A 24,446-nucleotide genomic window follows, 5' to 3' on the forward strand; every position below is an offset into this window, starting at 1 on the left:
CGTATGATCCATGGTAGACTTATGAAAAAACCTTGTATTCCTTTCTCCTTCCTTTAACCATTATACCCTCGATTTCTATTCCCAGAAGATCTCTTCTTGCTTACATAATCCTTCCCAATCTTGTTGAAGCGAGTCAGCTTTTTTCTTACCTTCCTCGGTGAATCCCTTAGAGATTAGCTCCTGGTTAATTTCCTGTAGCTTCCCCTCAACTACTTTTTTGGCTTCGAAGATATTTCCAAACTCATTCTTATTCCAATCTTTAAGCCTGCGTTTGATATATCTCAGTCTCTGTTGCAAAAGGAACATTTTAGTACCCTAAGCATTCAAATCTTCTGTCCACCATTTTTCAATATTGTTTTTGAAATCAAGATGGGTAAGCCAAATGTTTTCAAATCTTAAATGTCTATTTCTTGGAGTTCCTATAAAGGATGCTTCTAATTGATTAGGCCAATGATCCGAGCCTCCAAAAGGGAGGATTATAGCTGACAAGTCAAGGCCTGAGAGGATAAGGTCCTCAAAGATAATGAATCTATCTAGCTTAGAGGCCACTTGAGAAGCCCCTCCCCTTTCATTATTCCAAGTAAAGATACCATTATTGGTTTTTGTATCTACTAGCCTCATATTGGTTCTGAAGTTCGGAAATTCTATGGAATCTCTACCTAGAGATCTTGTCCCACCTTTTTTTCCGAGAGAGATCTGATCATATTAAAGTCCCCTCCCAGAATCCAAGGTATGCCCAGATGTCTCTCTCTTAGCTCCTCCAGAGAGGTTAGAAGCCTGAATTTGTCTTCAAGATTTTGTGGACCATAGACATTTGTTATCAAATAAATTTCCTTTTCCCCCAAAGGTTGGATGACCACTGATAGGTAGTTCCTGGATGCTTCAACATCTAGGATTCCAAGTTTATGAGGGTTCCAAAGTGTGAGAATGCCTCCTGCTACGTTGTTTGCTTTAACTTCTAGATATTCATACTTAATAAGCCATTTGCTATGTATCTCTCTTATTTTGTCTACAGAACATTTTGTTTCCTGGATAAATACCAAATCTGGTTTTTCTTCTTTCATTCTATTGTTGAGATTGTGTTGCTTCCTTTTACTTCCTAGAACCCTAATATTCCACATTGTAAGCTTCATTAAGAAAGATTTGTAAATGAGTAACTAGTTAGATCTTTCATCTTACCTGAGTTGATCATGAGTTTTCCACATTCAATCAACAGCTCATTCTATTTTTTTCTTCCTCTTTTCCTTCCTGGGTTTTTGGGAGCTTGTCCCCATGTTGCCTCCATAGTTTTAACCCCTTCGTTATCTTGACTATCATGGTTTCTTTTGACCCCAGAACCCTTTGCATGCGTTCTCCAGAGGAAGAGCTATTGTACTCTGTTAAATTCATCTTAAGGTAGAGTATCCACTCCTTTAGTGGTTCCCTCCTCTAGAAACTTTTCTAGATCGAGATGCTCTGTTTCTAGTATGTCCTGCAATTCATGATCCTCTGTTCCCACTTTGCTTGGGGTCATCTCTTGGACCCTATCAAGTTCCATAGTGTTGGGCTGATCCTCCTTTTGATGGCTTTTATCCATTCTATCCTCCATGTTGTCATCCTTTTCTTTCTCTACAAGATCGTCCTTCATTACTTGATTCACTCTTTCATACCCCTCTTCTTCTTCTAATATCTTGAACCTAGCTGTTTTTCCTCATAGATTTTTTTTCGGTTCTTTCTCCCTCCTTTCCCTTTGTCTCCCACTTTGGTGAAGCTTTCATTCTCTTTACCTGAGGTTGCTTTGATACTACTCTCCATTTTATTTAAAGGGCAGTCTCTAAAGAGGGGCTCGTGTTCATGGAATTTGCGACATCTAAAGGGTACATGCTCATAGTCCACCGCCTGCACCCATTCTTCATCATAAAATTAAAGAATTATTTCATCCAACAAAGCCCCAAAAAGGTCCATTTCCACGCATATTTTGGTGAAGGAGGTATATTTTCCGCGCAGTGTGGCCTCTGATATTTTTAAAAAATGCCCTAGTTTATTACCTATGGTTTTTAATGATTCTGGCAGCCAATAATCTAGAGGTAGGGAACATAGTCTTATCCATACCAGCACCAATGTAAATTTTTCTCGTTCCAGTACAAAGTTCATCACCCATGGCCTCATATAGAGGCCTGCAGCCACATAGAAGTAAGGTCCTCCTTCAAACACCCTATCTCTATCCTCTAGGTTTGAAAACACAACTGTGAAGAAACCCTTGGATCCCAAGTGCGGACTCCCTTAGGTTTCCAATGGTTCTTTATCCAAGTGTGTAGAGCCTTCTCCATTGACCATAACCCCATGAATTTGCATATCATGGCATAAGTCGCCATGTGCTCCCTGTGCGCCTGTAGGGCTCGATCACTTAACACCACTCGGGTTGTGATGGATGCCCTAGGTTTACATGGTCCTGTCCACTTTCTGGGGCCAGCTTTCTGGTTGTCCACTACTATAGACTTCTCTCTTCTAACTTCCTCCTGCATTTCTACCTGCCTCCGTGCTTTGTTGTTTTCCTATTCTCCTCTTTCTGTACCCCAGGTTTCCGCTTCCATGGGCTTCTTGAAGCGGTTTGCGACTACATGACTGTAGGAGGGAGTGGAACTCCCCCCTTCTCGCCCCTCCATGGAGCCCAACACTGAAAACCTGCTGCAAACCCTAGTTCCGCCCATTTCTCCTCCTCCCAACCAGTCGTTCACTCCCAACCCAAAAAAGATCAAATTTTGAAAAACTTATTAAAAGAAAAATACCTTTTTTTTAAAGTTCCAATGACCATTCCTTGGAGCCTCTTCCATCTTCCCAAACTTTAGTTGTTAGGAAACCAAGCAAGAAATAATGGTTAGAAAGGAAACTGGTCTCCAATTATAAGAGATATGATATGCATAAGGATATATAAAAGGGTTGAAACACAAGTTGGTCAGATAATAATAAGCACCAAACAAAAACATAAACCACAAATCCTCTTTTCCCTTCACATAAGTTTGATTCCATAAAATGCTTTATGAGTTCAGGGCCTAAGGGCCAACAAATTACTTCAACACATAAAAAAAAAGTATCCTATGCAATCCTTGTGTCCTTATTTCTTTGCCAGGACTTTGCTTTGTGAAACCAAAATGCAACAAAATCATTTTAACTATAAGCCAACATTCAAAACATGAAATGTATATAGCTCTTTTATAAGTGTCTCAGTTCATTGAGAACAAGAATCAACATTCTAACCATGATGGTTGTGCATAACAAAACAGCCCAAGGGGAAATTCTAAGCAATCCATGACAAATCTCAGGAAACTTGAGAAATATCTCAAGGCTTTAAATATAACAAACCAGGTTTTCACTAACAAATCAAAAAATACATATTTATGGAAGACAAACAATATACTCTTAGAACAAAGTCAATTCATAAATGAAATTTCCTGGTAGATTATTGTGGTACAACTTATGATTTGAACAAACCAAACCCAAGGGATTTACTAAACTAGTGATGGCTAATGTTTCTAAGTACTTAAAAAGTTTTGCACCATCAGGTGTCTCATTCAAATCCCCTTGGATAAGACACAACACTATTCTAGACCAGGTTTACCAAGAATTCCATCCACAAATGTGGGGAAGCATCCCCTGGGTTGCCCCATAAGGTAGGGAAAAATAGGTATTCAAACAAACCGATTATAGAACACATACAAGGTTGGGAAAAAAATCAAACAAACTGATTACTGAACATAGAATATGTACATTTTATCCATAATGATCACCTAGTTAATCAATATGTGGGCTTGTAACAGAATATTCAACATAAATTATAATATAATATACATTATGATAACATTTAAGACAAAAGAGAAACAATGACTTACAATGGGTGGATCAAGAATTTGACCATCTAAACATACCACCTGATTATCCACATTGATATTGCAAGCCTTCAATAATGGGTCACCATTGTAACTATTTACCTCCATTGCCTGCACCATCAAACATTCTGTCACAATCTGTTTGTCATGTTCAAGAAATCAAATCAACTCCAGATTCCAAACAAAACCATACTTGCTTTCAGTAACACTTGCATTCGTTCATCTGGCTTTTGTCTGGATTGCTCCACAAGTGATGTGCGTTGTTGAATGGAAAGAGCTTTAGTATATCTCTATCCTGGGAGGATTTTGCAAAGCTAACAGTTGGAGAAAACACACCCATTAGATAAAAATATTTTTCTCCAAAAATGTTCACTTCAAGGCTAAACACCCAGAAAGATTATATTACTAACCTCTATCAGAAGATAATTGGGTTGTTTTTTTCTCCCTACATCCAAGCATGGAAGATCGCCTGAAAACTGCAAAGGAGTTTGTTTCATATTTACAAAGTAATCATACACCGTCACATCCACTATTTGAAGCAGCTCTTCTTGGTTTCCTTGGCTTCTTACTTTCATTGAAAAGCTTCACAAAGAAGGAACCCACATAATTCAATGCAGAATCCCAAGTAACCAATAACATTGATGCAAAACATTAACATTTTAAAATGTAACCCAAAATAGAGAGAAACGAAAATAGGAACAGATCATAAAGGGCATGTAGAAATTTATACAGTTGTTCTTTGCAGGGTTTTTCAATTAAACAAATGATCTTAAACTCCATTTTAGTGTGCATTGTTGCAATGCGTACTCCTTTCAGCACTGGCTTTGCCTACAAGAAAGTCACATAATGTGACAAACCAACTCTTGAAAGAAATATTACAAGACAAAAATCCAAGGTACACATATTTTGTGTTGCATTTTACCTTGGACCAATTAATCTTCCATGGATTGTCAACACTTTGATTTGCTAACAAAAAATCAATGACAACACTTTCTTTGATGAGGATCGTTGTTGACACATCAACACAAAATGGAAATAAGGAAGTAAAACCTTAAATACAATTCTTGATACAAAACATGAATACAAAACTTAATGTGACTGGAAATGGTGTACAACATAATAACTCATATTAACATAACTGAATGCACCACAACTTAAAAAATAAAAATTATACACTAACCAGATAGATGATAAATAAAGATCTACCATTCCTTATCCAAAGAGTTAAAAAATTTAGGGGCTATGGATATTGTTGAAGGTCAATTGGGCTATGCATCATTTGTTGAAGGTCAACTGGGTTATGCATCTCAGGTAATCTAGGGCCAATGCTTGAATATCATATTTAAAGACCAGTACCATTTTAACTGCAAGTATCATTTTGGGATTGGACACACTCAATCACCTTATCGACAGATTAAAATCAACATGACATGAAATGAAAACAAAGTACTAGGACTTCTTGTCCTGAACTATAACACCAAAGGTTATATTTTAAAAGTCCACTAGAAATGCAAGTCAACAGAAGTCAATTCTTAAGTATGTTATTACAACTTAAACTTTAAGACAAGTAATTCTTTGAGTGAACTTGCGAGATTGACTCATGATTTAAGAAGAACTCTGGGTGGAGTATATGGAGCTCTTCAAATTTGGGTTGTACTTTTTTGGGTTTCTACCTACACAGGAAAGGATACAAAGTGGTGATGTAGAACATGAAGTTTTACTGATTTGTAAACTATGAGATTTGAGTGCAGGATTTTTGGTTTGTATTGTAGGCTCACAGCTATTACCAAAATACACTCAATACAAGCTCAACATGTCACTTACAAGAATTGAATTAATAAACTTGGGGGAGGATAACAATCAATCTTCCCAACCCAACTAAGATAAAACGAATTGTGTGTTTGTATACATATATTGAATGAATGAAATTAGGTGCAAAGGATAATTCCTCCTAAACCAATTGAGATAAAATTCAATATTGTGTTTGTGTATGTGTGTATATAACCTACACAAGTGTTAGTATGTGTGTGTGTATATATATAACCTACAACCTACACAAGTGTTAGTATGTATTAGATATGTCTATTTGTATGTGCATTTAGTATCTTATGTCTCTATAACCAATTAAAAATAAATGTTGTAGCGGACCATTATCATCTCAAAAGGATAATTATAAAAGGAAATGAATATACTTAATTAAATGTTATTTAAATTTTATATATTTGTTAAAAATGGATGATAATATACACATCAAATTAGCACCCAAAGAAAAATAGGAAGAAATTGAACCCTTACCCATATTAAGAGAAAGCCCACTCTGCGTAGGCCTGAAGCTAATATGATATCCCCTACACCCAGTAACACCTCCTCCTAGATCAACCAAAGGAGAAAAACTCAAATGGAAGAAACTTTTCCTCACCAACAAATAGCCTCTGTAAAAATAAATACCACGAGTAATTGAAAATTCACAACCACCTTCCTTCAAATACCACATGAAATTTACCATTGCAAGCACCAAATAACTCAATGAAAACACCCTGTAAACAATGCACCATCACTAAAATCCATAGTCAATATGCTTCAGAAATTGTATGATTCTTGAAGAGGACAAATTGCAGCAAATTCAACCCCAGACCATAACACCATGAACTCTCCTTGAAGGTAAGTTGTATGCCAATCATGGGAAAGAACACAAGAAGATAAGGCTAGTTACCATGCAAGGGTAGGATAAAGAAATCAGTTAGTTTTCAGGCTTGATAAATTTAGCACAACTACTAAATTACTAATTATGTGCAAAACATTGATTTAGGTTGTTTTACTCGGTGGAATTAGCAAGTAGAAATTCAACTAGTTTGGAATGGGTAGCAATAGGAATTAGGGTTTTTGACTTGCCTAAGTTAACAAATCACTTTAGGATTTTTGTCTAGACCAAATTGGCAAGGTGAATTAGGGATTTTGAAAAGTCAAACTCAGCAAGAATGACAACTAAACCAACAATTCAAAGTAAGGCTTTGGAAAGAAATTTAAGGTTTTGGCATAAGATAATTTTAGAATCTCTCACTCATAGAAACCTTCCAACTAGTTGTCATTTGTCACAATAAAAACACACATCCACCAGCTCAATATTGTACTTGACTCATCACCCTTCACCCACTGAAATCCTTGAAACTACTCTACCACTGCACACTTGGAACCATGACATCACACCTTGTACCTACCACAAATAGAAATTTCTAAATATAGACAAGCCCAAAAAGCAGTCTAGCTCCCAAAAAGTGAAAAAAAAACAGGAAAGACTAAAAAGGAAGGTAACAACTGTGAGACTGCTGAAAACATAACAGGTTTTAAAATAAACACTGTTCAAAATAGAAAATTCTCACATGTTGATGAAAGCAGTCTCAATAGACACTTTTTTGCACAGAACCCAAATACATGCTTAGAAATGACATGCAAGCCATGAAAAGCAAATTGTTGTAAATAGAGGCATCATAAAACTTCTTGCATGTTAATGGAAATAGGCTCATCGACATCGTGAGCTCACGAGAACCAAGAATACGTAAGCATCTCTGCCATGTGAGCCCAAGAACTATTGTTCCTAGTAAAAGGAAAACTAGAAAAAATAGTAGTTTCTGGGAATCTATTGAAACTGACTCTGTAGCAAGCCTTGATCACTATGAAGATCGAGATGCACCTCTAATGTCATGGAACAACCATGATGGAACCTACCAGGATTAACCCTCCAATTGTGGAAGGAAATGTTGGGTTGATAGACCTACCTTTATAGGAACAATGTAAACTTTGAAACGGGAACTTTGGCCAAAAAACCCCAAAAAAACATCAAAAACAGTGCTAAAAACGAAAAGTGTGTATACTGGAACGATGTTTTTATTTTTTAGGCGTCAATTTTGAGCATGTTTTAAAAATGGCAGTGAATACGAAATTTGCTATGAATTTTTTGTGCAAAATATAGCTTCAAAATTAAAGTAATGATACTGGAAGAATGATCTCTTTTTTTAGGATCAATTTTCAAAATTTTTTAAAAGTACTAATAAAACCAATTTTTTCATGTCTCTAACAAAGTTATTTTTGAGGAAAAAACACATTAATGTTTTTGGTAGAATATCATTTTTCTCTCCTAAGTATAAATTTAACGTGTTTTCAACCACAACATGCTAGATACAAAAGAAATTGAAATTTTTTCAACTGTAAAATTAAAAAACCATGACATTATGAACAAATTATATCACTAAATGAATTCCAAAGTCTTTATTTCTATACTGAATAAAACAGACATTATATCTCTAATTTGATATTGCATTGTACATATTTAAACAATAAAATTTATCATACTTAAGACATATAATCCAACAACATAAAAATGCTTCATAACTTCTCATTTAACAACATATGGAAAACATTAATTTTATTTGAATATACGATGCATACATCAGTTATATAAACTGTCTTAAACAATTATTCAAAATCACCCATATTTTCTTGCGCACCATCAGAATTCACATCTTCATATGAGTGACTGGATGCTGACGAAGATGTTCCATATTCTTCTCTTTCATCAACTAGTGCCCCATCTAAGTCCACATGCATGCCCAACATTCCAGGTTTCAAAAGTCTTCTAGATCTACGATTGGTTTCAGCAGACTCCCATGTCAACATTGTTCCTTCTGGTAACAACCTTTTCATAATCTCTATCGTCTTGAAGCGAAGAGTTCCTCTCTTTGTTAAATTGAAGTCATAAACAAGTATGTCAACATCCTCCAATTGTAATATGTCTGTGCGGCGGCGATTTATATTTGTACCCTTTCTTTTTCTTTTTCCGCCATTTTTTTTGTCAACTACCATCTCTGGCTTATACACACCATTGAATGGGTGTGTATTTGTGGCATACCAATGTACTTCAACACCTGTAACATCCTCATTTTCTGTAAAGACCTTTATAACTTTAGCAACCCAAAATGGATAGCCATTGGGATCTCCATCTGCTAGCACTGCAATCATGCAACCCTCCTTAATATCATGTACTGAACCCCTATAAAGGTCTTCCATGGCTTCACGTTCTGCACGAGATCTTATGGAACCAATATACATCTCTCTTTCCATTGCCTGTGAAGAATTAATAATACCTTGACTTTGTTGCTGTTCAACAATGTTTACTTCCTCATGTTCATTCGACACAATTTGTGGCCAAATAAATGGATTTTTCAAAGGTATATCTTCATTTGTTGTTGTTGAAATGATATCACTTTGATTATTGAAAAATGACTCCCACCAAACTGAATCAGCAATGTCAAAGTACTCATATGTATATCTAATACATTTTTTAATTTATTCTAAGCAATCAGAATAATTTATATGTCTATTATGTCTGCGTTCATTCTGAACTTCACCAACTGATTGTAATAACAATATTTTTGATGCAAATATTGGACGATCTGGAATGAACTTCAAAAATTGCAAACCTGATGACGGTGCCCATTCTGTAGTAGTTGAAAACCTCTTGCCCCATATTAGTGTTTTCCCATCAATTTTTTTGATACGAAATTGATGTTGGAAGCTAATATCATTAAGTTGTTCAATGCATTTCCCCTCACCATATGATCCTAGAATAAACCTTCGCATGTCAACAGTTTCTTCCAACACATCAAAAGTAGGCTCTGGCATGTATGATTTCTTAATACATTCAATTAGTGATGGCAAGATCCCAACTTCCTTCCTCCTCAATGTGACTGAAAAACGACTGAACACCTGATCAATATGGTCATGAGTGTGCCCAACAAGAGGGAAACCAACCTTTACCTTTTGAAAAATTCTCAATTCAACAAGCATGTTCAAATATCCAAAAACAACCTGATTTTTGTTTTCACGGCAAGTGTTGTCCAATTGTAGATACAAAACTTCAGGAAGATTACCAGACCAATGAGAAATCACATCATGAATTATGGTTATGGTCAGATTTGCATCATTATGAATATTTGGAGACGTGAAGTACACCCTTGGCAACATTTTCCCATTGAAGACCATACAACCGACCAAGTGAAACTGAATAAAATTTTCCTCTTGTAAATTTTTGGTGTGTGAACAAAATGTGGTAAAAGTGTTTTCTTCTGGTCCATACCATCAATTATCAAACCCAAATATTTATTCGGATTATCATAAACTTCTTTCGATGATTGTACAACTTCTTCCTTTCATTTGTTTGTTGTTTGCGATGCTCCTGAAGTTCTTTGACAATTAAATCTACACAACATAAAAGAAATTCATTAAGAAATATGTTTTCATAGTTGATGACTATACAATTTTAAAAGTAAAAGTTATGAACGCTTACCTCTTTCTGAGCCTTCACATTTGTCCCTTTTTTATTTAAGAGAAGCACATGTACTGCAAATCCCCATCCTTGTCTTCTTAGGAATACGAACATTATTGAATTCTTTCTTCCATATCTTCACAAAATATTGATATGTAATAAATTGGCCATGTCCCTCAACACTTTCTGCATATTCTTTGTATAAGTTGTATATTTCGCGTCTTGAAAAATTATCTGGAATATGTATTGTCTCTATATTTGGCATACACTCTCCATGCTTTGAAAAGAAATCTTTCATCCATGACATTGCAGTATTTGATAATGGCCCAAACTGTCTTTTATGACATACTTCTGAATAAAATGTGGGATCCTTTTCCAAATTTTCTTGAATTCTCGAGAGACGAAAATTCCCAATTGAATGAAACATTTTGAAAGCTTTTCTACACAATAATAAATTCCTAATATGATAATCATAACCTGACAATGTAGATTGCATGCAACCAACTAAATATGAGTTTTGCATGCTTTTATTCATTGACAAATATCTCTTCCTGCTTTCTAATGCAAATGTGAAATCCATATGTTTCAAGCAATTCTTTTGGCAACTTTCACTTGAAATGAGAGCGCTGATAGAACTTCTTCTCGTCAGATATTCTGCTCTACCCCTTGTATAACTAGAATATCTTGCATTGATACGAAAAGGCCTGCTCCTACTCCTCGATACAATATTTCTTGGTAGCATCTCCATCATTGGATCATCATTTTTATAAGAATTTTCATCATAATTAAGAGGAATGTTATCCACACTATGATCAGCTCTGATTTTCAAATATTGACTTAGAGGATACTCTTCATCTTCCCCTTCTTCAGTGCTACTGTCATAGTCCTTAGAACTCGGACTAAATGGAAAACCTGAGTCGATGTTTAATGGATATTCTTCTTCATGTGCATTGTCAGTGCTACTCTCATAGTCCATAGAATTAGGACTACATTGAAAATGTGGTTGTTTACTTATTGAAGATGCTACATCCTGTCCTTTGTCACTGCTACCTTTATACTCATTAGAATTAGGACTAACTTCATCATCCTGTCCTTCATCACTGTTGCTCTCATAGTCCTTAGAATCAGGACTAAGAGGACACTGTGATACTCCAATCTTTTGAAAATCATCATCCCTTGCTTCATCACTGCTTCTTTCATAGTCCTTAGAATTAGGACTAACTGGACACCGTGACACTCCATACTTTTGAAATTCATCATCATGCTCTTCATCACTGCTGCTCTCATAGTCCTTAGAATTAGGACTAAGTGGACACTTTGACACTCCATTCTTTTGAAATTCATTATCACACTCTTCATCACTATTGCTCTCATAGTCCTTAGAATTAGGACTAAGTGGACACTTTGACACTCCATTCTTTTGAAATTCATTATCACACTCTTCATCACTGCTGCTCTCATAGTCCTTAGAATTAGGACTAAGTGGACACTTTGACACTCCATTCTTTTAAAATTCTTTATCACACTCTTCATCACTGCTGCTCTCATAGTCCTTAGAATTAGGACTACGTGGACACTTTGACACTCCATTCTTTTGAAATTCATTATCACACTCTTCATCACTGTTGCTCTCATAGTCCTTAGAATTAGGACTAAGTGGACACCATGACACTCCATTTTTTTGAAATTCGCCATCATGCACGTCAAAACTGTTGCTCTCATAGTCCTCAGAATTAGGACTAAGTGGACACCGCGACACTCCATTCTTTTGAACTTCACCATCATGCTCTTCAAAACTGCTACTCTCATAGTCCTCAGAATTAGGACTAAGTGGACATCGTGACACTCCATTCTTTTGAACTTCACCATCATGCTCTTCATCACCGCTGCTTTCATAGTCCTTAGAATTAGGACTAAGTGGAATTTGTGACTCTTTATTAATTTGAAATTCTCCATCCCCTCTTTCATCAGTGCTGCTCTCATAGTATTTAGAATCGGGACTAAGTGGAAGAATTGACTTTCTATTCATAGTGGAAGAATTCCTGCTATATTCATCAATATGAATAGAGTTGTTACGCGATGAAGATGTTGATGGTGTATAAATCGAAACTTCACTATCAAAACAATCCATCCCTTTCAAATAGGAGATGTTGAATGATACAAATGGAGTCTCCTAAGAATATTATATAGCTTAAAGAATGAAATATTCCCTCCAAAAAGTTTCGCGAAAATATTTCCCTCCAAAAATTTTCGCGAAAATATTTCCCTCCAAAAGTTTGTTAGATTTATTTACCTTTATTATTTTATTCTACAATTGATTGAAAAACGTAAACTAAATTTTTTTATGAAATAAATCACTAAAATTAAAATTGTAAACTACAACTTGTACATTAATTATTCTAATAGTTAAAGCATATAATATTTACTAAACAACTGAATTTTTTTTTTTTTTTATAATATATTCTAAAACAAATTAATCCCACATTCAATCCATTGTAAAACAATTCTACAATATTCACTTTATAATATTTTAAAACAAATTATCCCACATTAATCGTACGGAAAAACATCTTCTTAATTTCACTTATATATTAAATTTCATTATCACTATTACTCACGTCACATCCAGGTTTTCTGAAGTTCGTTGAAAGACTCGTGAATTTGTGGAGCAGCTATATAACAACATATTCAACGAACAATTATCGCAAGTGAAAGGTAAGTTCATTTTTTTCTTCAAATTTTTCATATTAAATTAATTTAATGAAGAATATATATATATATATATATATATATATATATATATTTTTAAATTAATAATATTTCCAAGCCAAAATAACAATTATGTCACATGGTGGGCCCGATCAAACTTAATCGCCCAATAACCGTGGGTGGGTCGTCGTCATGCCGCCCATGTCCCTTCCCACTCTCCCTCAACCCATGTTCCCCCCCCGCTCCCGCCTACCCCCCGTGCCCCACCCCTTCGTCTTTCCTTAACACCCCCCTGCCCGGCTCCACCTCCCCCCGACCGCCCTTCCCACCCCATTGCACCCCCCCGGGCCCGCCACCCCCTTCCCCCCCCCCCCCCCTGGCCCGCCACCCCCCCCCTTTCCCTCCCCCAACCCCCCCTCTCCCCTCCCCTCCCCTCCCCCCCTCGGCCGACCCCCCCTTTCCCTCCCCCACGCCCCCTCCCCCTCCCCCTCAGCCGCCCCCCCCTTTCCCCCTCCTCTCCCCTCCCCACCACCTCCTCTCCCCCTCCCCTCCCCACACCCTCAGCCACCCCCCCCTTTCCCCCTCCCCTCCCCACCTCCCCGCACCACCCCTCCACTCTCCTCCCCCTCACCCCCCTCACCCCTTAAGTGATAAGAAGATAATTTCAGACTGGAAAAATTCAAAAGAGGTGAAATTTCCATCAAGAGTCTGGTATGTGAAAGAAAGAGAGAGCACAAATGTGAATATATATCTATATATTGATATACCCCATAATAATGAAATTTTGGAGGTGATGGGAAGAGTCATAGATATGTGTTCGGTACCAAACACTGAAGTTGTTTACATACTTACAAAAGCTCCCAAGTCACATGAAAGGATTAAATACCGATTATCATATTCATTATATGACACGAGAGAGGTATCTACAAAGTTGTGTAAACAAATCGTAAATGAGATGACACAAAACATCGTAAGTATTGTTATTTGTATTTTTATTTTGCGTTCTTGAAAGTGTCTCGCTATATTTTTTAACTTTGCTTTTATTGACATATGACATTTTGTTTGGCAGAATTTTGTTGAAAGTTGTTCAATTAGGTTGGGAGGCATTCATTTCATAGAGCATGATATCATGAAAGTTGTCAGCCATTTTTACTCAGTGTCAGAAGAAGATATGGAAAACATGGAAAATGTAGTAATTGATGATGCTACAAAACTACATCCAAAGAATCAGAAAAAAAGGCCTCTGATGGATAAATCTAGCAAGGGTAAACAAGTTACTTTTGAGGACGATGAAGTTGAAATTGACAGTGAAGCATATGTTGCCATTACTGAAGATGACATTGGAACTGAGAAAAGTCGTAAAAGACCAAAAGTAACAATGCCCAAGAATAAATCTATTGAGAATGTTATGACGAAGAAAAGTAGAGTTGAAGATCTTGAAGTAGTCATTACCAACAGTCAAGAACCTAGTGAAACTTCAAAAGAAAGAAGATAAATCATTACACCAGGAGCTGATTTAGATGATGGCATTATAAAAATAAAACAAAATGCCATTCGACAGAATTTGACAAAGAGAAACTTAATTGATGGTGGTCGTACATTTCAGTTAAATGTCAGACAAACATACAAGGCAAGTGAAGGACAATGCCAATATCAAGTCAGAAAGCCACATCATCTGCATGTTCACAACTTGAAGACATTGATGAGGTACAATCCATATGCTCATGTGGTTAGTTATGTGCTTCTTGTTGATCCACTTCAAGTTCCCAACAAAGAAGCATTTGATAAGTCAAAATGTTTTGAATACAATTATTATGTGCTTCGGGGGAACGATTCTGTTGAAGCTCAAAGACAATTGATGGAGGAATATCCTAATAACCCACGTTTTGAAACAATGAAATGTATCATTTATGCTGGTTTAAATGAAACAAAAGCAAAGTTAGTGGCATGGGATCATAATTCAGATAATGAATATAGGATGTCTATGTCTTTCATCCAAAGGGTTAGATTTATTCATTATGAATTCCTAGAAAAATGTGGTGGGGATAGGATGAATATTACTGCAGATTTCCGAAAGGAATGTTGTATGGAAATAGGCTATCAAATTGAAGAGAAAACCAATTCAAAAGGTGGAAAAGACAGCAGATATAGCGATTTATTCAAAGGTGTTGATAACATTTTCCAATTGGCATTTAGAACTGGAGATAAATGGAAGTTGATTGATGAGATTTTTAGCATGTGGGAAGACATTGGCATTAAAAACCAGAGGGTCAAAAATTCTAAGCCATTGATATGTAGCAACAATAAATCAGCTCCTGAACTGAAGCAACTTCCAGACGATATGACCATCACACCTTGGAGGGCAATGCAAGGAGTGAAAGATGAAAAAACTGTCAAAACAATATTATCTCGTGTGAGGTCAGGGGAATTATCATTGGAAGAAATGTCTGAAGAATTTCAAAAGTAAGTTTGCTGAATTATTTTTACTTATTTCTAGGATTATAGTTATCTTTTAAATAAAAGATGTTGTTGTTGGTGGTATTTGTTATACATATCATTATATTAACTTTTTCTTACTTTATCTATGCAGTCACAAAGTTTACATGAAAATTCAGGAACAAATGGTTAGATTGTTGAATGAAGATAGTTGGGATGATGTTGTACGCAACTATCCAGGTTCAAGTTCTACATCAACATTAAAAGCTTTTTATCTTGCATTTAAAAAGGTATCTTGATTTATACATTCAGTTTTATTCATTTGTGTACTATTTTTAATTTAAAACTTACACATATTTTTGTTTATTTGATAAAAGATGAGGAAAGAAGATAATGGAGCACCAGACAGTTTCAAGACTTTTATTGAGAAAATAAAGATTGAAAGACTGAGGAAGCAACGTATTAAGAATGTTGAACTTGATCCAACTCTTAATCATTTCATTTGGAATGGGCTAGACACTATTCAATATCAAGTAATACAAGGTGACTGTGAAGACATTGCTAAACTCATACCAAAAAGGGATTATGCCCTAGTTATTGCGGATATTCCCCATGGTTTCAATATTCCAAACATTTACTATGATAGTGACCCTTATACTTATCAAGCTTTTAATAAAGTGGTTGCGGGATTTGTAGAAGTGACGTCATCACCATTATGGAGATTTGTGACATTTCATTCAGACACACAATTGGCAATGATATTGTCAAGCTTCAAGGGGAAAACAAATTCAAGGATGCAGCTTACATGGTAAGACGTTTAAAAGGTATATTTGATTAATGTTGAAAAATTCATTTATGTACAAGTTAACTGAACTTTTACTATTTCATGTTACAGGCAAAAGTCAAATCTTCTTAACAATGAAGATCAACAATTTATAAATGACTGTGAGTCCATTCATATTGATAGTTGGGCAAAAGATGATAGCCATATGTCTATGATTTTTAATCGGGTGGATAGAAAGAGTCATAGCCAAATACTGACTTATGATGCTGTTGTGAGAAAACTAACATATGAAGACAAAGAAACGAAAGGAGAGATAGTTAACATTTATCAAAAACCACAATTATTGATTAACTATCTTATAGACATATGTTCAAATGAAGGAGATTGGGTTCTGGATTTATTTTCTGGCTCAGGTAGGTTTTGCCACATGGAATTGAATTTCAATATGTTCTTTTTTGAATTAATATGTCATTGTACTAATTTAGTTCATTATTTTTTTTGTGCTTGATAATTAGGTACAACACTAGCATGCTGCCTTCAAAAAGGAAGAAATTGCATTGCAATTGAGAAAGATCCATTACAATGCAATTTCATTCAGCAAAGAATTAATGCTCTTCAATTTCTTCCAGATGCAATGCAAGAAATTGGGTTGAAAAAAGGGGACTTTAGTGAATCACGTGTGGCAAAAAAGGCAAAGGAACCCCAACCACCATTACATGGAATGTTTGGAAAGACATATATTGGGAGATTCGCAGACATCAAAGACCCATTAGAAGAGGAAAATGCGCAAAAGGAAGCAAAAAATATTGTGGAAGAAGACAATGATGAAACTCTAGAGGACGAAGAGTTTGGATTACGTGACATTGTTGATTAAATTTAAGTTATACCTGGATATCAAGCTTTGCAATGTTTTGACTCTGACATTTTATGAAAAGAATAATCAATCAATTAAAGTTGTTATGTGTTCAATATTTGTAATTTGTGATTTTCGCATTGATTTTTAAGTTAATTATTATTTTTTGAGAAAAAAGTGATTATTATTATTTTTTTGACATGAAATTCATAAAAAAAACTATTATTTGACCATTTTTAGTTAATATTTTTGTATAAAAATTGTGATTTTGACATGTTAATTCTAGCAAAAAATTATCAAAACATTTAGTTTTTTTTTTTATATTTATGTTAAAAATGGTTATTTTTATGTCCATTGTTAAAAAATATTGCTTTTTAGAAACAATTATTTCATGTGGATTGAAAAATTAACTAAAGATGTATAAATATGTAGATTATCTAAAATTCAAACTATCGACTTTCTAATTTAAAAATGAAAAACAATAAAAACCCCACTACAAAAAAAAATTAAAATTAAGATAGAAAATATGAATAAAATGACCACTTCAAAAACTATCAAATTTAGAAAATAATTATTTACATTTCATACACTAGAAAATTTAAAGTCAAAAAATAGGTCTTTTAAAAAAAGGGTGTGATGCAAAATACACATTTTTTAAAATTAGCATGAAAATCACTACCATTCTAAAACGTAATGCACATGAAAAAAATTAAAGTGCCAAAAACTATGCTCTAAAAAAAACATGTGTATTCTGCATCACACCTTTTCAAAATCAGGTCATTTTTTGCATCTCTACGAAACGGGTAACAGTATCAGTTCCCGTTTCAAAGTTTACATTGTTTAGGACCTAGGTCATTCTAACAAACAAGAAATGCTTGAGAATCAATGCCATGTGTCATTTGAAAATGTTGAAATGGATTATGATTTCTATGGTAATGTTCTCAAGGAAACTATTACAAAAATATCAAAATTTATATTTGTTCATTTAATAGAGATTGTTTTCCTTTAGAAATAGAGAGAGATTGTCTTTACAATCCCTTCTTTTGTTTGTGGCATGTAAGAAGATCTTGAGAGTAATATAGAATAGGAAAACCAGTTTCTCATCTTGTTATAAAGTTGAGCAACTGCTCGGACACCAACTTCTAAGCCTACCACATTCTTCTAATAAAATTGGTATAGTTCCTTGGGCATGGACATCAATCAAGCCTAGTTAGCCTTAATTTCTTGGTAAGGAGATGAGGCTTCATGTTTTCCACCTTGTTTTCCCTAAAGAAAGTTATTCTTCCAAGACAAATTATTCATTACGTTCCCATTTTACAAGCAAACACTTGGCAAAAAATAATTTCACAACTAGGATTGTTTTGTAGGATAAAGGGAAAGGTGAGTGGTTATCCTGGCAGCAGTTGCATTGGTCTTATCAGCTTCAAACTATTTATCACCCTTCGTTTACTGCATTATGTCAACTAATTCTGGAAAGTAGTTAGTTTAAGTTGAATATTAATGTCCATCACTTACCCATTTGAAAAGACAATGGTTTTATTGGAGACCTATGGAGTATCACTCCAAGGAACTCAAATGCTAAAATACAACCATCTGGTTTTATAGAAAAGCATCTAAATATGAAGTGGAATATCATGTCAATAATTTTGAGGTTGGGTGGATCCAGCAGTGCCAAGGCATCTAGAAGTCTCATTCTTCCTTTTCAGACACACATATTGGGATGGTTGATTCTCCATGATAGTTTCATAGTCAAGGATTGGTTACAACACTCTGGTTTTACTTGGACATCATTTAATCTGTCACAAGCCTGAAATGGTTAAGCATGTGATGTGGAATTGTTCAGTTGCCCACACATTTTGGGATTTTATTGCTATTGGATACAGTTACCAGAATCCTTTTTGTTGCTCTGCTTCATTGGAAGGGAGTTTTTCTTAGAAATAATTAATAAATGGATGGTCCAACATGTTTCTAGGAACATGTGCGATGTGGTCCCATAAATACACTTACTTTTCTCACATCAAACTTGGTGTTGCGCAAAATTTCATGAGGCATTATCCCCGTTCAGTTTGAGAGAAGTTTCCACATTCCTATAAGATTTGGCTCTCCAGGTTTCAGCAAGGCTTGACATGTTCAGGAAGGATATAGACTATCACTTGGAGCCAAAGCAAAAATGTTGGAGCTCAGACCAGGGATTTTGTTGTGCCAATTATTTGTTTACTGGATATGTTGATCTTCATGCACATATTTATTGATTTTTACTGAAATATATGATGCATTTTGAATTAGAAAGAAATGTGATTTCTTAATACATTTTCTATTATATTTTAAGTTTATTTTAATTGGGAAATGCAAAAAAACAATCTAGCTCTACCATTTAAAAATATATTATTATTAATGTCATATTTGCAGCTGCATTCCACAACTTTTTGCAAAATGAACAGGTACATTTAGCATGGAAAATTTCAATATTTTGAGAACACGTGAAAATATTTAAAATATAGAGATCCTGAATGCCAACGCATGAACATTAAAACCCTCCATGTACATGACTCTATGTTTACTCATCCAAATGCTTAGGTTCACATCTCGAAAGAAATAACACACCTGAAGGAGCTTTATGACTGTACCAATAGCTTCCTCGGATTCCTTTCTGCACGTCTCAAAAGATGATTATCCATACGCCTACACATAAGAGTGATAGACATTATAGAAGGTTGAACTTAAGTTAGATCCCAAAACAACTAGTTAACAAAAACTTCTCAATAAAATTCAAGCAGAATAACCCTAATATATATTCTCCAACATAAACAGAGAATAGATACTTCACCTTCAAAACTGGCAAAGCCCCTACACAATATTTCACTGCATCTGCATATGCTTCAGATTTGATACACTTCATCAACCGAGAAGGAAGATCATATATGAACTGCTCTCCAATAAAATCATACAAACAAAGTCATATTTTAAAATGCATGTGAATGGAAAATCATTCTACTGTGACCACAATAAATAGAAAAATCCATTTGCAAACACTTTCATGTCATAGGTTTTGAAATCAAACACATTTAAAAGCAAAATTTGTTTTCTTTTGATTGTTACTTCTGATATGAATTCACAAAGTCATATGAACTTTGGCTTTTTCTTTTTGAAATCAACATAACAGGGGCATCACTTGTTGCTATTGACATCAACACTTGTTGCACTTTCTTATTTCAGTCTCCTCATGTCTATTTCTAAGAAGAGAATAAGGTCAATATTTGTATGAACAAACAAACAAAAACCAAGGAACTGTACCTGTAAGGAAATCAATGTAAGGTTTTGTTTGTAATAGCATTTTGTATACCTACTATAAATTAAAAAATTCAAACCACAGTACTAATAATCGCTTTGACAAACATATGAGCATATGCCATAAACTACAAAGATGACTACTCAAGTCTATCTGTCAAGAAATATAAAACAAACATCTCTACTTGTGAACACAGGTGCATGATTCAAAATCTCAAGTAAAAAGTTATTTTATTCTTAAACAACATAAATTCTTTGTTTAAAAAGAATTCACAAATAGAGATAATTCATGTCTACTTGATCAAAGAGTTTTGAAAAGCATCTATCGAACTGTTGAATCCAGTAACTAAAATATTATTGATTTCATAACAATATGCAAATTCCCAACATTCAAAGCACAAAGATGTGATGTAGTGCATTCAACTGTGGGTACAATTTCTTTGGGATTTGCGAAGTAAAGGATGATTGGAATTTCTTTGGAGATAAACAACAGCAACATCATGCAGGTATCATGCAAGTCCAAGCATAGAATCTAGACTTCCATTGAAATGCCAACATACCTACACTTTACGAAGAAGACTATGAGTACGATTCAGATTTTCTATGCGTTCTCTTCTCTCACAAAAAGGTAATTTTTAGTTGAAAAAATGCTATATGCAGTAAGAAATCACATGAAAGATCAGAGGAGTTTGTGCATAAGTAATGCCTATAGTTGTCTGTATGTGTTTAGCATGAAATGACCATTACTGACAATGTTATCAAAACTTACAAGCACTAACAGGAAATCAAATTTCAATTCTATCATTTCAATTTACCTTCTCCAGAAGTTGTTCCATATTAGTCCCCATGCCAACAACATTATCCTTCATCCTGTTACATTTAAAAATAACAAATTTCCTCAGCATAAGTTTAAACAAAACAATTTAACTGTATGAAAGAATTTGAAAGAACCACCTTTCTAGGATAGCATACTTCCAATGTTTAATTGTATCTCATGTAAAATATAGACAGAAGTAAGCATCTCCCATCAAACAAAAACTTTTGTGACGTAGGTGGACTAAATATTAACATTGGGAAAATGATAACATATAAATATCTAGGTCATGCACATGTAAAATTCTATTCTTTAGATCTTTATTGGATTATGGCTTCCAGTTTTAGGCCTTGCTGTGAAAGATCCAAGTTCAAACAAAGAACAATTTTTCTATTGGAACAATGGTGACAAAAACATCACTGGTGAGACTAGTATGTTTATCAAATAAAAGTGGTTTATTAACTCTTGCAGAAGTCAGAGATTGTACCAACAGTTTGCTATGTGCTTATTTATAAGACACATAATTACTGCAGGCTGACAAAATTTTATGGAAAATTATGCACTGAGAAATTTCAGAAAGAAACTGTTGAATAGAAATGGATGTTTGCTAGCTTGATGTAGAACTTGCCTAAGTAACCATCATTGAACCCTCAAACATTATCTCTGCTAGGACACCCACCAAACTATTTCTTCATGCTACATGTTACCCCTCCTTCTAGCAAGGGTACCTATAGTCAAATTCTTCATTTTTATTTGGTAGATCATAGTCTAAACTAGAGACGGGACTATTTTTGTCCATTTTCACATTTCCCAAGGCACTTCATGGATCCCAATGCACAAGGCCCCCACTCCAAAATTCAACAAGGGATTGTTGTGATCAGCAAGAGTCATACTTGACATGCCACATTTAAAATTTAGTAAAAGGATGATATTTCAAGGTGAATTTCATCTCGAAATGGGAACAAGGGCATAATATATTCCATGGGCATAAAGGTGGAAAAGAAAATAGACATTGCATGCATTATATTCTACATTGCATGTAGCTCATAAGGCCTCCTATCAAGCATGCAAACCTTTTCAACCTCAAAAGAAGAGGGGCTTTAGTAATCTCAAGCCCCATGCAAGCAATTTGCACTCTCCTAGCCAACATAAGGGAGTAATAAGGTGGCCAAGGTGTAACACCATAAATCAAACATGCTCAAACAATGTCTTGTGGGCATCACCGAGCTTAAAAGTAGCCTCTCCAAGAAAAACACTCCAATCAAGCAAGACATGGAAAAATGAAAGAGAACATTGCTAGTCAAGGGTTTAAGGGAGTCAACTACCTATTAGGGGTCCAAGAAGGTTCCAATTTAAAATGTACATGTTAAATCATCCCATGAATATGAAATGAAAAAAAAAGTTGGCATACTAACATCAGCTCAAAACAAAGCACACATAAAGCAAACCCTTCAATCCATTTAATCAAATGAAGATGAAAAAGTATGTACTTCCTAGAGGCATGTTATCTCGGAACTATATCTAAAACCATCAATGCATCTTGTGCTTTATTAAAAACATCTCCTTGAATAACAGCCTGCAAAGATTTCATTGAGATCTTTGCAGCAAATGTGATTTCTCAGTTCTACCTTGAATTTCTCACCTATATCTTCTCTTCTCTTTTTTAACTACTTAATCTGATTGGAAATTCCATTTCCAATAGGCTTAATTAATTGACCACAGTAATTAAAATGAAAAAAATGCATCATCATTACACTGTCATCCCAACCTACCCGAAATTTAGCACTACGGCATAGAATTATGGCATTCAAAGACTCATGTACAATATATGATCCTTAGTCCTACAACTGCAACTAACGCTAGGACTTGAAATAATAAATTATCATGGCAAGACTTTGTACAAATTTCACCCATTGTTAATAGTGAAACCTGGGGTATTGACCTAAAAGAAGACTACATGGTAGCTGATGTAATCCCCTCAAAAAGTTGACACACCATGCCTGGCAGTCCAATTCCAGGCAAAGCTTCATCCCTAACAAATGGTAACATTGTTGGGACAACTAATCCAACAAATATCATCAATTCTACCTGATGGTCCCAATTTCTCTTCTTCCTACAATATTACACTCACTCAACATTTAAATAGCATATACAACAAACCATTAACTATAATTGGTTCTACTGCATTCCACGAAACATGGTGTCTTGATGGCAGAGAAAATAAAGTTGTCCTATGACATATTCTTGAGAGTTGGATGTATAAAGTTAGATTAATCTCAATATTTATAGAAGATACTAAATAGACCTTAATAGCATTCCAACTAAGACAAAATACATCAGGAAGAAAATAATGCAACACTATCCTCCTCAGAGAGAAACATCTAATAATAAATTTAATCATCAACAAATCCCTGACCGCAAGGCTTCAAACAATGGATAGCTATTCTTCCAAGGATTGAAAACATGATTGATTTGTCATCTAAGAAATTTACACGGAGTTGTTTATATGAAGCAACATTACAAGGTTCAAAAAGTTTGGTAAGTCAAGTGGAGCATGTTTAGAAAAGTTCAAGATTTTGAAATAACTTCACAAAATTTGAATAAAGGTTTCAGAAATATCGAACAAATAAAATTATATAAATTACATGGTAATTAAAATAATCACAGCATAATATATGAACACACAAAATAAATAATTGCAAAAAGAGATACATAACTCTCAATAACATGATAGCATTATCCATAGTTGATATTTTAAACTAAGGACTAATAAAATTTAAACATTTGTGAGACCAAAACCTACTTCAAAATCATGACAGGTTCTGAGATTTTCATCTAATGCTTCAGTATTAAATGTGGGACTAAAAAGTAGGTTTCCTTACTTTTAAATTAGATATTTTTAACTTCTTTCTTGCATTTTCAAGGGAAGGTTTAGAGGTTAGGTCCAGACCAACTTGACCCATCCAAGAGGTTCATATATGATCTGAGACATATCTCGCCAGAGATCACAACTATGTTGCTATGTTGCAAAATGGAAATTCAGCACCTTTACACCTCATGTCCCAATCAATCCAGTGCTTTGATGACTTTTGTATTCCTTGAAAACATCCCCAAAATGGGTGGGGATACTGTCTAGGACCGGAGCACTTTTAGGGGACCATCCCCATATTCATGGTCAAATTTAAGGGACTTTTTGGGTACCCAATCAACCCATCCAAGAAGTTTAGGATCTGACCTTAGTCATGTCTATCCAAACATAATAACTATTTTTCTATGTTCCACAAGTATGTGTCCCTACATTTAAACCTTAGGTCCCAACTGATCCAACATTGCATGAACTTTGTTACTCCTTAGAAACATCTTGAAATAGGTGG

At 34.9% G+C, this 24,446-nt stretch overlaps 1 pseudogene; it reads right to left on the reverse strand.

Moving 5' to 3' along the window:
- Nucleotides 1–2,487: 2,487 nt before the first annotated feature.
- On the reverse strand, nt 2,488–22,820 carry LOC149178702 (protein argonaute 4B-like; annotated as a pseudogene).
- Between the last annotated feature and the right edge of the window lie 1,626 nt (nt 22,821–24,446).

This window comes from Pinus tabuliformis, chromosome 4_1, assembly GCF_031772625.1.
Source record: "Pinus tabuliformis cultivar Carrire ecotype Pingquan chromosome 4_1, CPIR1, whole genome shotgun sequence".
In the NCBI taxonomy this organism is placed as follows: Eukaryota; Viridiplantae; Streptophyta; class Pinopsida; order Pinales; family Pinaceae; genus Pinus; species Pinus tabuliformis.